The sequence below is a fragment of the Chrysemys picta genome, chromosome 2, assembly GCF_011386835.1.
Source record: "Chrysemys picta bellii isolate R12L10 chromosome 2, ASM1138683v2, whole genome shotgun sequence".
Taxonomy (NCBI): Eukaryota; Metazoa; Chordata; order Testudines; family Emydidae; genus Chrysemys; species Chrysemys picta.
Window position 1 is genome coordinate 96,125,344 of NC_088792.1, and position 14,025 is coordinate 96,139,368.

At 41.6% G+C, this 14,025-nt stretch overlaps 1 protein-coding gene across 2 annotated transcripts in view; it reads left to right on the forward strand.

Annotated features, from left to right (window-relative positions):
- The window catches only part of POU6F2 (POU class 6 homeobox 2), a 382,704-nt gene that overhangs the window by 249,510 nt on the left and 119,169 nt on the right, over nt 1–14,025 (forward strand). The gene's annotated exons all lie outside the window — the stretch shown is intronic.

A 14,025-nucleotide genomic window follows, 5' to 3' on the forward strand; every position in this document is an offset into this window, starting at 1 on the left:
TTCCACAAGTAGTCCCACTGATTTGCATAATAAGGTACCAATCAGCACATATAAAGAGCAAAAAGCTTACCCCTTGAATTAGTACACTGGACAGTAATAATGAATGGTTTTTCATTCAATTTGCAAGCCTGCCATCTGTGTTCACATTTTTTCCCATCCAAAAATGCCCTACAAAAATGAATGGATTATTAACTGAAATGTCTTTTATTAAATGTTTTTGTAGCCCTCTGTATTTATAAATGCTTAATCAGTTGCTGTGGGAGAAACTTGTAGATTAACTGCAAAGGGAAGATTTAGCAGCATGTAATGCAGGGGTCGGCAACCTCTGGCACACGGCTTGCCAGGGTAAGCACCCTGGTGAGCTGGGCCGGTTTGTTTACCTGCTGCATCCGCAGATTCAGCCAATCACAGTTCCCACTGGCCGCAGTTTGCCGCTCCAGGCCAATGGGGGTGCAGGAAGCGGCGGCCAGCACATCCCTCAGCCCACGCTGCTTCCCACACTCCCCATTGGCCTGGGACGGCAAACCGCAGCCAGTGCGAGCCGCGAGCCAGAGGTTGCCGACCCCTGAATTGCAATATCTTTCAGTTCATCCAAATTTCTCATGGCTTCTTTGTGGTATACTAAGGAACTAAGCCAAATAAGATATAGAATAGCACCCAGGGTTAAATGGCATCTTTCATACATGAGGAATCCTGATTAGAGCTAGGCAAATAATAGATTCTTTGGTTTATTGGCAATTTCAAATAGTTGGGGGAAAAGTTTCAGATTAAACGAAAAATGATTTTTTTCCAGAATTTTCAGCGAATCAAAACGAAAACAATTGTTTCAGGTTGAACACAATGTTTTGTTTCAACAAAATCAATATATGGATTTCAAGTATTTGCATACATTGCATTTTTAATAAAGTTAAAGGAAATTTTAAAATAAAAAATGTTCCATTTTGAAAATTTGGAACAAAAATCTCAGGGTGGGGGGTTGAATTTTTGTTTGTTTTTAAATGGGCAATTCAGTAAAATCAGTGTCCCTGATTCTGCGTGTCTCACAAAAAAGTTTCAACCAAAAAGCTTTGTCCAGCTCTAATCCTGACAGGCTTTACAAAGCAATGAATTAGGTATTGCAGTGACTGTGTAGACAACTGCAGCAGCCATTCTGGACTTCCCAGCATTCACACATGCTAATCTTGTTGAGAGAAGGAAGGTTGGACAAAACACAGGGGCTATGTCCCACTCTTTTTGAAAAGGGTTAGAGTATGTCTGTTGGGCACAGCTCAGAGAGGTGCAATGCAGAACAACTCCTAGGGGGTCACTGGGAGGCAGAACATATCCATTAACTCCGTAGTGCACAGAAGGGACCATACCTTCTACTACACTCCTTTATGGGGAGCAGGCTGTTCTTCCATGCCCGATAGTCAGGTGCAGTGGGGCAGAACCATGGGCTGCCTCTTTCCGGCCACCTTAAGAGCACCATGTACCTCCAGCAAGCAGATAGGTGCAGGGGGACTGGAACTCTGTCTGTCCTTCTGCAAACCACATCAGGGATCACTGCCCCCAACACCCTGCCACCAGCGGGCCACTCACCCACTAGGCACCTGTGTGAGGACCAGGCAGAATCAGGCCAGCATCTTTAACTTCCACCCTAAAGGTGACCATAGACAAGCAGAAAGAGACAAATCCTAGCCAAACCAAAAAAGTCATTAGGTTTATAGTAATATCAGTTGATAGTACCTTAACTGATGGCTGCCCTACTGGACACTAGTACAGTAAATTCCTCCTGTTAAAACAAGAATTCCCACTACTGTGTTAATTTGTACTTATTTCAGTAGCAGAAGCACTTATTTTGGCAGTAAGAATAATACCCTCTATTTGCCAAGCAAAGTTAGGTAGGTAGAGGCATCTCGGGGCTCAGAGAGCATTCATTGTTGTTTGAGAAGTAGAGCAGGGAAGACAATTTGAGGAACCAGAGGTCAGGTAGAAGCCAGGCATGACAGCGCTCTGCTGAGTACCCAAAGCAACAACATCTTGCGGGGAGGAGGAGGACAAAGGGGCCTGTATTCAGTTTGCCACCCTCTTGACTTTATAGCCACTCTCATGTTATTGTGAATAAAGTCATGAGCAATAGTTCCTTTTGCAGAAGAGGGATGGCCAGCAACAGGGTCCAGAACTGCTGTTGACCCCAGTGCTAGACTTTGTTTTTAGTCTATGTAGAAATGAATAAAATAAGCAGGAGAGAAAAAATAAATTGGGCCCGTTACACCTAGCAAGGAATTACTGCAAACAACAAACAAAATCAGCTGGTAATGTTGCAGAATATTTTAAGAAGGAATGTGTGGACCTAGCCCCTAAACAAAACGCTTCTTGCATTTGCTCGCTTTGTTTTAATTTGACGTATAATCGTCAATGAAATGAACCAAACAAGTGAACAAAGCTGAAGAGAACAAAATAAAGTTACTAACAGGCAGACTTATTATGTGGGGCAGCAGTGAGCTAATATATAATCAGGCAGGTCCCGTGATGAGTCTGGGGCTCTCAAGATCTGGGTTCACTTCCTGGCTCTTTCACAAACTTCCTGTGTAACCTTTTGCAAGTTATTTAATCTCTCTGTGCTTAATCCCCTGCCTGTAAAAGAGGGAAGTTATGCTTCCTTTCTCTGTCTTGTCTGCCGAAATTACAAGTTATTCACTGCAGATATGGTCTATTTAAAACTATGTGTATGTACAGCACCTAGCATATGGTGACCCTGATCTTATCAGAGGACGGTGGTAGTACAAATAATAATTAATACTGAATGATTATTAAACTGTTCTTCATTCCTGTTCTAATTTTTTAATTGAATTAATTGTGTAGTTGTGATCAGCGTAATAGGTTTGATCATGCAATGTGCTGAGCTTCTCCTGAATGATGCAGAGTGCCCTCAACTCCTGTTGACTTCGGTAGGAATTAAGGGCACTCAGCTTCTTGCAGGACTTGGCCCTATGTTCTTCTGGATAGAAGACTAATACCCTGTTTCCTTTTTATTTTACTTTGTTCTTTTGCCCAGTCTGCCGCATTGCCTTTAATTTTACATGGCGGGGCGTGGGGGAGGCAGACGCAAAAGAAGTTAGATATTATAATGGGGAAGGCGCAGCTCTGTGTTGATGAGTCTCGACCCAAATCCAAGACCTTCATGGCTAATTCAGTTGCATAGCTCTGTAGGGAAATGGAGCTGCCTCTGTCAGTTTTGCATCTGTGCCTCCCACTCGCTGTTGATGCTTTATTGTCTGTAAGGAATGGAAGACTTTTGGACCAGTGTTTTCTCTGCTCCTTGTTACACACACGTTCTTGCCTTCTTCCTTTATTCAATGACTTGCACTCATCATTGTTAAGCCTGCTTCTCTAGCCACTTGGAATTTGGACCTTGGAATGCAATACTCCGTTTTTTGAAACTTGAAGAGTTCTGAATACATACATGGAGTTGTCTCATGTCTCTTAGCTATTTGACTAGACAAAATCAACACTGACAGTGTCTCTGTAGGTGTGTCAGAGCATGTAGTATATTAGAGTCTAGCCACTCCATATTAAAACATGATTATTATATATTTGTATTGCAGTAGCATTTGGAGGCCCTGGAGGTCATGACTAGGGCCCCATTGTACAGCCTCCTAATCAGAGCCAGTCCCTGAAAGCTACTTAACACACACACAATGAAAAGAAAACCAGTGACCGTGCACATATTTAAACAAAGATCCACATACTCAAGTATTTCTTACTTTCAGAAGCTTCCTATATTGACAATAGGAACTGACAGAGAACACAGATATAATGAAAGTCTGTTAGATAAAAGCATCTCATCATACCAAATCATCTCTGAGGCACAGTAGCCTCTGCTACATATCTTGGTCAAGGCTGGTGGGAAGTGATACCCTCCTTTGTCATTCCCAGGACTCTTCCACTAGCTGAGCTTCAAGGCCAACCTTTTAAACCCCCAAACACTTTGATCTAGTGTTCCATTGTATTGTACAAAACAGTATGTTTTACTTACGGTAACTTCACTTTTAGTTAAGGAAACATGATTCATTTCAAAGACTTTCTTTGAAGAGACTTCTAATAATTTCTGATGTTCAAAAGAAGCAATACTAAAGGTACACCTGAATAAATATTTCTTTGTCGGGAGACCCATGTGCAATAGACAAGTACAGAACTCTCAGTTGTCCATAAGAATGCAAAATCGTCTTTTAGAATTTCCAGACAGCTCAATGAGTCCTTCTTGCTACGGCCCGTGTACCTTGTACCAGTGGAAATGGCCAGGCACCCACGGGACTACGGACTCACCTCTGCATTTCCTGGAGTTCAAAACTGGATTCTGCGCAATCCTTCCAAAGCTCCCCCTGGCATGGTATGGCACTCTACTTGCATCCACCACAAGCTAGTGCCTTCAAGGCACAGTCTGGCCTGTAGTCTTTATAAATGCCATGGGGATTTATATCTCAGAGCCACATCAATATTATAACATGGGAAACAGACAAGTAACAAAAATTATAAATTACAAGCGATAGTATTAAAATCAGTACACATTTTGTGTGCGTGTGCTGCCCATTCGTTGTCAGGGAGTCTATTGGGAGCCATCATCATCATCATCTGGTCAGCAGAATCCCTTGTTTTCCAAAATAAAGGAGCCCAGTGTGTGAGCTATTTGCAGTTTTACTGCAAAGACAAACACTACCCATAAGGTCATAGGCATTGCTATATTGGATCAGACCCAAGGTCCGTCTAATCCAGTATCCTGTCTCTGACCGTAACCAGCTCCAGATCTTTCAGGGGAAGGTTCAAGAAAGTCTGCAATAGGCAGATATGGAGAAATCTGCTCCTCCCGAAGGTCTCAACCTAATCCCTAATAAGCTATGTCTACACTTACACCACATGTAGAGTACATACACTACATGCCCTCCTAGCGCAGGTATAAACAGCGATATAGATGGTGAGTCACAGTTAGGTGAGTAGAATACAGACACACCAGAACCTTAGGGTACGTGCCCTACATGGCTCTCTGTGCGCCCAAGCAGTGCCTCTCATGTCTAGACTGCTATTTTTAGCAGCATATTTTCCCCCTGCCTCCCCAGTGCTGGAGCCTTTCCCCACTGCCTCCCTCCTGCCAGAACCTTCATTGACACAAGTAGCTACACACTGCAGTGCAGATATAGCCTGCTTTTCACTGTGGCATGTAGCTGCGCGTACCTATACATACTGCCACTGGTGTAGGCCAGGGCATAATTAGAGATTGGTTTTATCTCCCTTACAATAAACTTCATTAGCATTAACATTATAACTCTATATATTCCTTTTAACCATATAACCACTCCCTCACGTATAAGGTTCTATTTAACTTTATTTGTTTATTCATTATTTGTCTAGTACTGACAGTGTTTTCAATGCTGTCAAAGACACAAAGATAAAAGCATCCCCTGTCCCAAAGAGCATATTGGCCATGACCCTGATCTTGCAAGCTGCAGAGGCTGGGTGGACTCTTGTGCCTGTGTAAAGCCACAGTAATCCCATTAGTGCTCAGCATAGGTATAAGGGTCTGCCCACAGGGAGCAGTTCACAGGATTGGGGCCTAAAAAGAGACAAAATGACAAAGTGGGAAATTGAGATGAGTAAACAACTTTGAGGTATTTGGGGTTTGTTTCTTTTTAAGTACTTTTTCATTATGACCTCACTCCTTGACCATCAGACATTCCTGTCTGTGCTTCTGTAGGTATTTGTGCACTATTCTTCTAGCAGACTAACACGTGATTCCTGTGAAATGGCATGGCCTAATTGCTTTGAGGACTCACATCTGGTTCTGTTTGTCCTGGAGAGGATTTTTTCCCTCTTAGTCTTCCAACTTTTCCCTATAAATTTTTTCCTTTGAAGGAATCCTGAAGAAATTCCCATGAAATAACAGGTTATCCTTTGTATCCTGCCTCCCGATGATGAAAATGAACATTTCCCATGAGCTCAATAGGTTCTGGATTGTCCAGCAGGCAGGAACACCATGAACTTGCACATTCTTATGTTGTATCTGATGTTCAAGACACTGCACTTTCCTATCATTAAATAATCTGGACCAAATCCTCCAGCCCTTATTCAGGCAGAAACCTCCTATTGGCTTTCATACAGAACTGGTGTCAGGACTCCTCATTTGGCCCATTGTGCTTCAACAGAAGTTTAATAGAGGCCCACATTTTCACAAGAGATTTTTCATGTTCACAAAATCTGGAGCTACCAGATCTAGATGATGTTTACTGTCTGTGCTTGACACCCAGTGCCTCTCCTTTGGTAATTTAAGCCCTTGCACTGCCCTTGGACAATGTTACAGAGGTTTTTTAATTGTTTATCATTGCATGAAAGTCTCAAGATGATTTCCTGATTGATCTCTCTTGCCTTGGTGATACCAGTATCCAGGATGATATTTCAACCATCTGTACAGTATGGGGCCTGAGCTCCCATTTGAGCCAAGGAAGCAAATGGCTTATTAAAGTCTAATTTCTCCGGCTTGTTCTTGCCTTTGGGCATTTTAAATAGGTTAATGCAATTTTTACAATACTCTCAAGGAACGTTACTCTGAAAATGTTGTCATAAACCAGGAGAAAATAGCTCCTAGATTATCTCAAAGCAGGAACTATTCCAAATACATTTGCCCTACTGCCTAGTCACGCCTCCCCATCTAGAACTTTTTTGATGTTTCCAGTATACTATTGTACATCTTAAAGTTTGGTAGGGGAAAATGTCAGGTTTATTTAATACAGTGGTCATTTTTCAGGGAAGTTCCAGTATACATCAAAATATTGAGACACCACAGGCACCTGATAAATTATGATGGTTTTCTCTGTAATACTTCCTTTTTATTGCCTATATTCTTTAAAGTGAATTTAGTGTTCCTGAAAGAGCCTGAATTTGACAACAGTGGAAAGTGAAGCCCTCTGCATATCTGCAGAGTTGGTACAACAAGAGCATTGGCAATGCAAGCTTTCCCCCCCTGCCACGCCTTCACCTTGAGGGTTCACCTTTAGGCATGAGCAGAGGACTTGGTCTCCTTCCTCTTTCAATCTTTAGCCTCTTGACTGAAACTGCAAATAAAGGTGTCAATTGGTGACACCTATAGTGGTGTTTTTTTATGATGTTGCCGCTTAATATTTTTGATACTGTCAATGCATTACATAGAAGCTACCTAGTGACATTATTCCAAATGTAAACAGTATATATATATAAGGTGATGCCCAATTCATTTTATTGAAAGTAGGGTACCCTGCAACCATCAGAATGCAATGACTTTGTTCCCTGTATTCATGCAGGCTGGATTTAAACTAGTGATTTAGAAGTAATATGCTCTGTATTCTATTACTAATCCCTTGAGCCATTATGTGCCACCCTTTCCTTATGTTTTTTACCAGATGCTAACATAAATAAAACAACCTTCACTTCCCCCTCAAAAGGAAAATCCAAGCATATGCAAAAAATAAAGTGGGTAGATGGCTAACCCGCCCCTTATTACCCCTAGTAGGAGAGAGTGTAAACACAGGCCTGCATTAGACTATTCAGTGTGTGCATTCAATCTTTAGAAATCTGTTTCGAAGAAGATATACCTCATTAAAAGAGAAACAACAGGAAAAAGCAGGCCATGTCAACTCGGACGCAAGCTCGGATGCTTAAGTTAGTTACACTTTTTAGTTTGAGGCAATGTAAATCCATTCTCCATTATTGGGGAAGTGGAAAAAGACATTAGCCTCTAAAAGCAGCTAGAGCCGAGTTCTGTGCTCAGTCAAATAGGAAAAGGTATAATGTATGATTTTCTCTTTTTGTCCATTGTACATCGCATTACATTTTAGTCAATTGTACATCACATCAAGGCACTGTATAACATCTGCGCAATTATGCAAATATGAGGCTTTAGGGAAAAGTAACAATAAAGTATTCCTTCAAACTCCCACAATCCCTTTCTCCTCTTTACTCTCTCTCTCTAATCAGACAATATGTGGAGTTCATCCACAAGAACAAATTCAGAATACAAGTTGAATTACAAGAGCTCTAATTTGATTTTAGGATTAGGTTTGAGAGATCTTTGGAATCTGAATTTATACTGTGAATGGGGTGTTAAATATGGGTCTGGATCTGAAAATAAATATAATTAAGCTTTTGTGGCTTTGTTAACTTTTTTTTCCAGTTGCTAGGAAAAAAATATTTATAATTTTTTCTTTTGTTATTATTGACATTCAGAGCCCTTCTTTTTGCCTGGACTGTTGCAGAAACGTTCTAACCATGACAAATGAGACCCTACTCCTATTCCCACTGAAGTCAGTGCAAGCAGAACTGGGACCGGAGTACATATAGTTGGTGCCATGACTACCTTCATTTTTCCTGCTACAGCCATGAATCAGACCTTCTCTCCCTTAGACTCGTGGAGCAGAATGAATTCCTGGTGTAAATTCATTGCCTTCAGCATAGTTACATCAGGGGTGAATTGGACCCATTGCATCACCTTTAATGGCTAAAGTTACCTGCCAGTTTCCTACATGGGTGATACGTGGATGAACAGAAGAGGTGGAGGAGCATGAAAAAGCCTTCCCTACGCCCCACCTTATGTGAACAACATAAGGGCCAGGCAGATTATGTTGGCCCAAAGGGAACTGGGAGGGTCATGGAGAAGCCTAGCCCATGATCTCCCTCTGCACTAGAATGGAACCGGCAACACCATTAAGGGATGTAGTAGCAGGGGCACTGGGCAGATCAGAAAAGCAAGGTGTGGATGCTCCCCCTGGCACAGCCTGGCTCTACAGCACCCCTTACTCTGAGCTGTGCTGAGCAGGTACAAGTCGGTCCCTAAATGTTTTTCTGCCCTTATAGAGTTTTTGCGTTAGCCTTTTATATAACGTGGTGATCACTGAAACGTGTGACCATCCCTCAGGAGATTTACCAGGGCACTGCAACAATTAAGGATCCATCATAATTGCCATACACACCAGTTCAGCACTAAGGTGACTGCAACTGTATCACACACATTCGTAACTAGTATGACAAGATCATATTGTACTCACAATGGAGACACTCAAATTAGAAAGCCAGCTTGTTTCTTTTTGTCTATGAGCATACATACATGTTACCAGCTTCCTTTTCCTAAAGGGCTGGAACTGATTCTTAGATTCAAACATAATATCAATTCAATATGCATTTTTCATTAATAGAGTTTGAGATGAATTCCAGTTCCTGTGGATTTTCCTGCTCCTTGTTTACAGTTTAGATACAATATAGAAAATGTTAGCTCATTAAACTTATCTCTCCCTTAAAATGATTCATTTTACTGTATCTTTCGTGAATGATAGAAAAGAGGGATCTTCTTCGGGACACTTTTTGCAGAAATTTGATTTTGTTTATCTTAGATAAAATATACAGTTCTGAAGAAATAAATTAATACTTCACACTTATCGCCCAAGTTCTAGCCAATAATTAGCACATACATCATCATAAGATTCCTGTGAGGTAGGTGAATACATGTTATGTTTTACATGTCTATAGAGAGCGGCTTAGTATGCAGCGTAGACATCCCTGAGTGTATTTCTATGCTGCAAAAAAACCCAAAACCAAACAAAAAGGTATCAGCAAGTCTCAGAACCCAGGTTAACCAACGTGGGTTGCAAGGCTCCTACAATGGGGTTAAAAATAGCAGTGTAAACGTTCTCACTTGGTCTGGAACCCAGACTCTGAGACCCTCCTCTATTGCCGGATTTCAGAGCCCAGGCACCAGCACGAGTGGGAACGTCTACACTGCTATTTTTAGCCCCGTACTGTGAGCACAAGTCAGTTGACCAAGTCTATGAGACTCATTGCCGTGGGGGAGAGGGAGTGGGAGGGTTTGCAGTGTAGATGTATCCTGAGTGGCTTACCCAAAGCTACACAATGAATCTGCTGTCAGAGTGAGTGCTGGATCTGGCATCCAGTCCCATGCTCACTCCTCATCACACTGCCTCTCACAAACTGCATATGTAGTATAAACAATGGGGTTTGTCATGTATTTATTGCTTTCAATTAAATCATGTCGTTTGTCTACGCTCCTTGGCTTTTATGACTTGTATACCTGTCTGACATTTGTCACTTTCTTCAGTGCTTGGAGCCTGGTGGAATTTCAGATGATACAAGAGCAGTGTCTGTTTCCAAGAGTCCTTCCTCCAATTCCACATCTGTTTGTTAGTCAGTGAAAAAGTTGTTTATCATCATCATCATAAGAAAACCAAATCCCTACTTTTACCTCTTCAATGTAATTTATAACTTAGTAGGCCATTAAGTGTTGCCTCAGAGAGGATCTGTACAGAGCTCTTCCAAACAGACAAGACTCTATTGACTCAGACTGCCAATAGACAAACAGAGTAGGAGCCTACTGCCTCCTCCATCTCCACTTGTTTCCACCCCCTCCCATCCCCAGGATGCATAAAGTGTCAGATTCTATGGGCATATCATAGAGTATCAGTCATAGGTATTTATATGGTTACCATTACCATACTATGTGAGCGCCTCAGAATCTTTAATGTCTTTATCCTCACAATACCCCTGTGAGGCAGGGAAGTGCTATTATGCCCATTTTATAGCTGGGGGACTGAGTCACAGAGAGACTCAGTGACTTGCCCAAGGTCACACAGGAAATCTGTGGTGGGGCAGGATACTGAATCTGGGTCTCCTAAGCCCTGGCTAGTGCTCTAAGCACCAGACATTCTTCTCCAGTGTCGTGCCATTCAACATGAATAAAGGTATCAAAATCTGGCCCTAAGACAAGAGAGGGATTTGGTTGCTTTTATGGACTTTGTCTCTGTGCTATTTGGGTTAAGGAGAAGAGAGGACATGAAGGTAGAAATGTTTGTAAAATAGAAAAATAAATTGTACTGTTTTTCAGACTATGCCATCAAGAAAACACTTTAATGAAGATTTAATTTGAAACAGTACAGTGCTGAAGCTGGCCTAATGCATAGCTTGTTAATGGAGGTGGTGCGAACAGGAAGACATAAGCTGCTTGGCTAGCCATTCCATCAAATTAAATTACTTCTTTGCAGGGTTTGAAGTCACTGCTTTAGTCACAAGCGACACATTCCTTTCAAGAAGATTCATAGATTTAAAGACATTTTACCTCTTCAGGTTTTACTCTCCTAGGTTTAAGCAAACAGTTTAACATCAATTCCATTATCTGTTTCCCTAGAGCGTGTGCTGTTACTTCAGTTGCACTTCTGTCACTGGCAACAAGTCACATTTCATTAAAAGAAGCATTCTGAAATTAAATAATGTGCTCTGTGAGGAAAAAGATTAATACTAATATTTCTTAAAATATTAGTACTGTATTCCAGTTGTTTTGTGTTACTCAGTCACAAAAACATATCCTTGTAGTTTGGGCACTGTACTGAACCTTCCCCCTCATTTGTTTTATTATGTTAAATATCTTCATTCCTTTTTTTGCCTTTTTCTTCACTGCCCTGCCTGTGCTCCCAAGTGACTATTTGAGACCTCCAGGCAATGCCACTTTTAACTTTAACAATGCGTCTTCTTGTATTTCTTTTAATGTTTCATTTTTCACACTTTAAACTTTCAACCATAAAGCAAATTTAGGACAACTCTGTTGTTACACATTCGTATGGTCAGAGCCATATGAATTCCCCCATCATACCATCTCCATCTTTCCTTGTTCCCAAATGCATTACTAAAAAGTGTGGTTTGACCATTATTTTGCTTTCCAGAAACACTTTTTAAAATTTCCTCTAGAGTAAAATCACAATATTTGGGGTTTTGGTTAGCCTTCAAGGACAAGGTTGTGGCTTACTCTGACCTGCACAGTAGGGTAAGGGAATGTAAGCTACACCCTTACTCCTCTGTATGGGCTACGTACATCATAGGTTATAGATAGGGCCTTACCAAATTCACGGCCATGAAAAACACATCATGGACTGTGAAATCTGGTCTTTTATGTGCTTTTACCCTATGCTATACAGATTTCATGGGGGAGACCAGTGTTTCTCATATTGGGGTTCCTGACCCAAAAGGGAGTTGTAGGGGGGTCACAAGGCTATTGTAGGGGGGGTCATGGTATTGCCACCCTTACTTCTGCGCTCCCATGAGAGATGGGTGGCCGGAGAGTGGCAGCTGTTAGCGAGGCACCCAGCTCTGAAGCCAGCGTCCCAGTGCAGAAGTAAGGCTAGCCGTACCGCAACCCGCCCTACAATAACCTTGAGACCCCCCTCACAATTCCTTTTTGTGTCAAGACCCCTACAATTACAACACTGTGACACTTCAGGTTTAAATAGCTGAAATCATGAAATTTACGATTTTTAAAATCCTATGACCATGAAATTGACCAAAATGGATCATGAATCTGGTAGAGCCCTAGTTATAGAACTGGGAGGAATGCAGCTTCCATGCAGCCACCACTCCCCTTCCCGCACAACAGGCTGGGGAAAGAGCAGACAGGGACAGCGAGTGGGGGAGCCTTGACTCTGGCACTCCTGATGGCCAGGAGGGGGAAGTAATCTGTGCAAGGTAAAAGGCTGGTGTAGATTGCTTACCCCCTGGAGCAAATGTACCTTCCTCCCATAAAAATGTTGTATGTATTGCAGACTGTATTCGTGCTAACTGTATTTTCATATAATGGAATCAGAGTTGCCTTCCAACATACATGTACTCTCCAGTCTTCATTTTCATATGCTAGTAGAAAAATCTTAGAAGGTTTTTTTTAAATTACCCTCAAGACTTTGTCATCTAGTTCATGGTTCTGTTTTCTAAAGTGGTGGGAGCATACAGTTACTGCTCCCGGTTGGTGTGTCTTGCCTGGTGTATTGTAAGCGCCTTTAATTTGATGGTCGCTCTCTATTTTTATTTTGTCATGTTTAGCTTCCATTAAACAGTTACTTGTTTTCCTCTCCAACAGCCCAGTAATAGGAATATTTTGGCAGCAACATTCATTATTCTCCACATTCTCCACTTTCAATACTCCCCATGTCGTCTCGTTAATATTTGTGCCATCTTCCCAGTCACATGTCCTTTGTTTTGTTCATCATCACTTGCTATGTTCAGCAGTTACCCTAAACAGACGTAGGCATCTAAGTAAATAGTAGTAAATATTTATATCATTATAGCACCCAGAGGCTACAGTCAGGTTTTTTCAACTCAAGCTTTTTCACATCTTACATCCAGAACAGGTGTTGAATTTGCTGTTATCTCAGAAATCATTTTCCTTGCAACTTAGATTGGTGAGTGACTCCTTCTCTTCCAAATCCTCACTTTCCCTTGATGTAGCTGCAGTATAATTTCCTTTTCAGTTTGCTTTTGAGGTGAGTCATACATACATGACTGTAATTCATGTAAATACACATTAGCCATTTGATTCTCTTTGTTGATTGAAGAATACCTGTATATTATTGCAGATAAATTAGGAATATTGGGATGGGGTGATGAAAGGTACTTCCCATATGCTGCCCACTCCACCATGCATCCTATGTGGTTTATACTTCCCTGCTCTTCCTCACCCGTTTCTTTTGTTTTATGCCACTTTACCCACACAGTGACTTCAGAACTCACTCCAAAACCTCAGTGTCATTTGTAGGGCCTACATACCTAGAGAGCTGGAATAGGGCTATCAGCATGAAAAGAAAGCTGAGTCAACTTTGTTTATTTGACAAATCTACAGTTGAACCTGGTAAACAATGTTTCTTGCCATGAAATGTAAATTATATTTCTAAATAATAGGCTTGATTCACTCCAAGGTTACTTTGGCTTCCATTGATACAACTCAGCATGGAGCATCCTGGTGGCAACAAGACCCTCTGGACGGTGGGTTGTAGCAGTGAATGACACTTACAACTTCCTGTCCATTGGGCTCCTGTCGCCAGCCAGTTTACAGCTCCAAAAGTGATGGCTGAGCATAGGTAAATGGACTCTTGGGACATGTGCTGATTCAGTGAATCTTCTGGGCAGCTACATCTGACACAGCTTCTATGAAGCCTGGCTTGCAACTTAATATTGCCCTCCACATATGAAGTC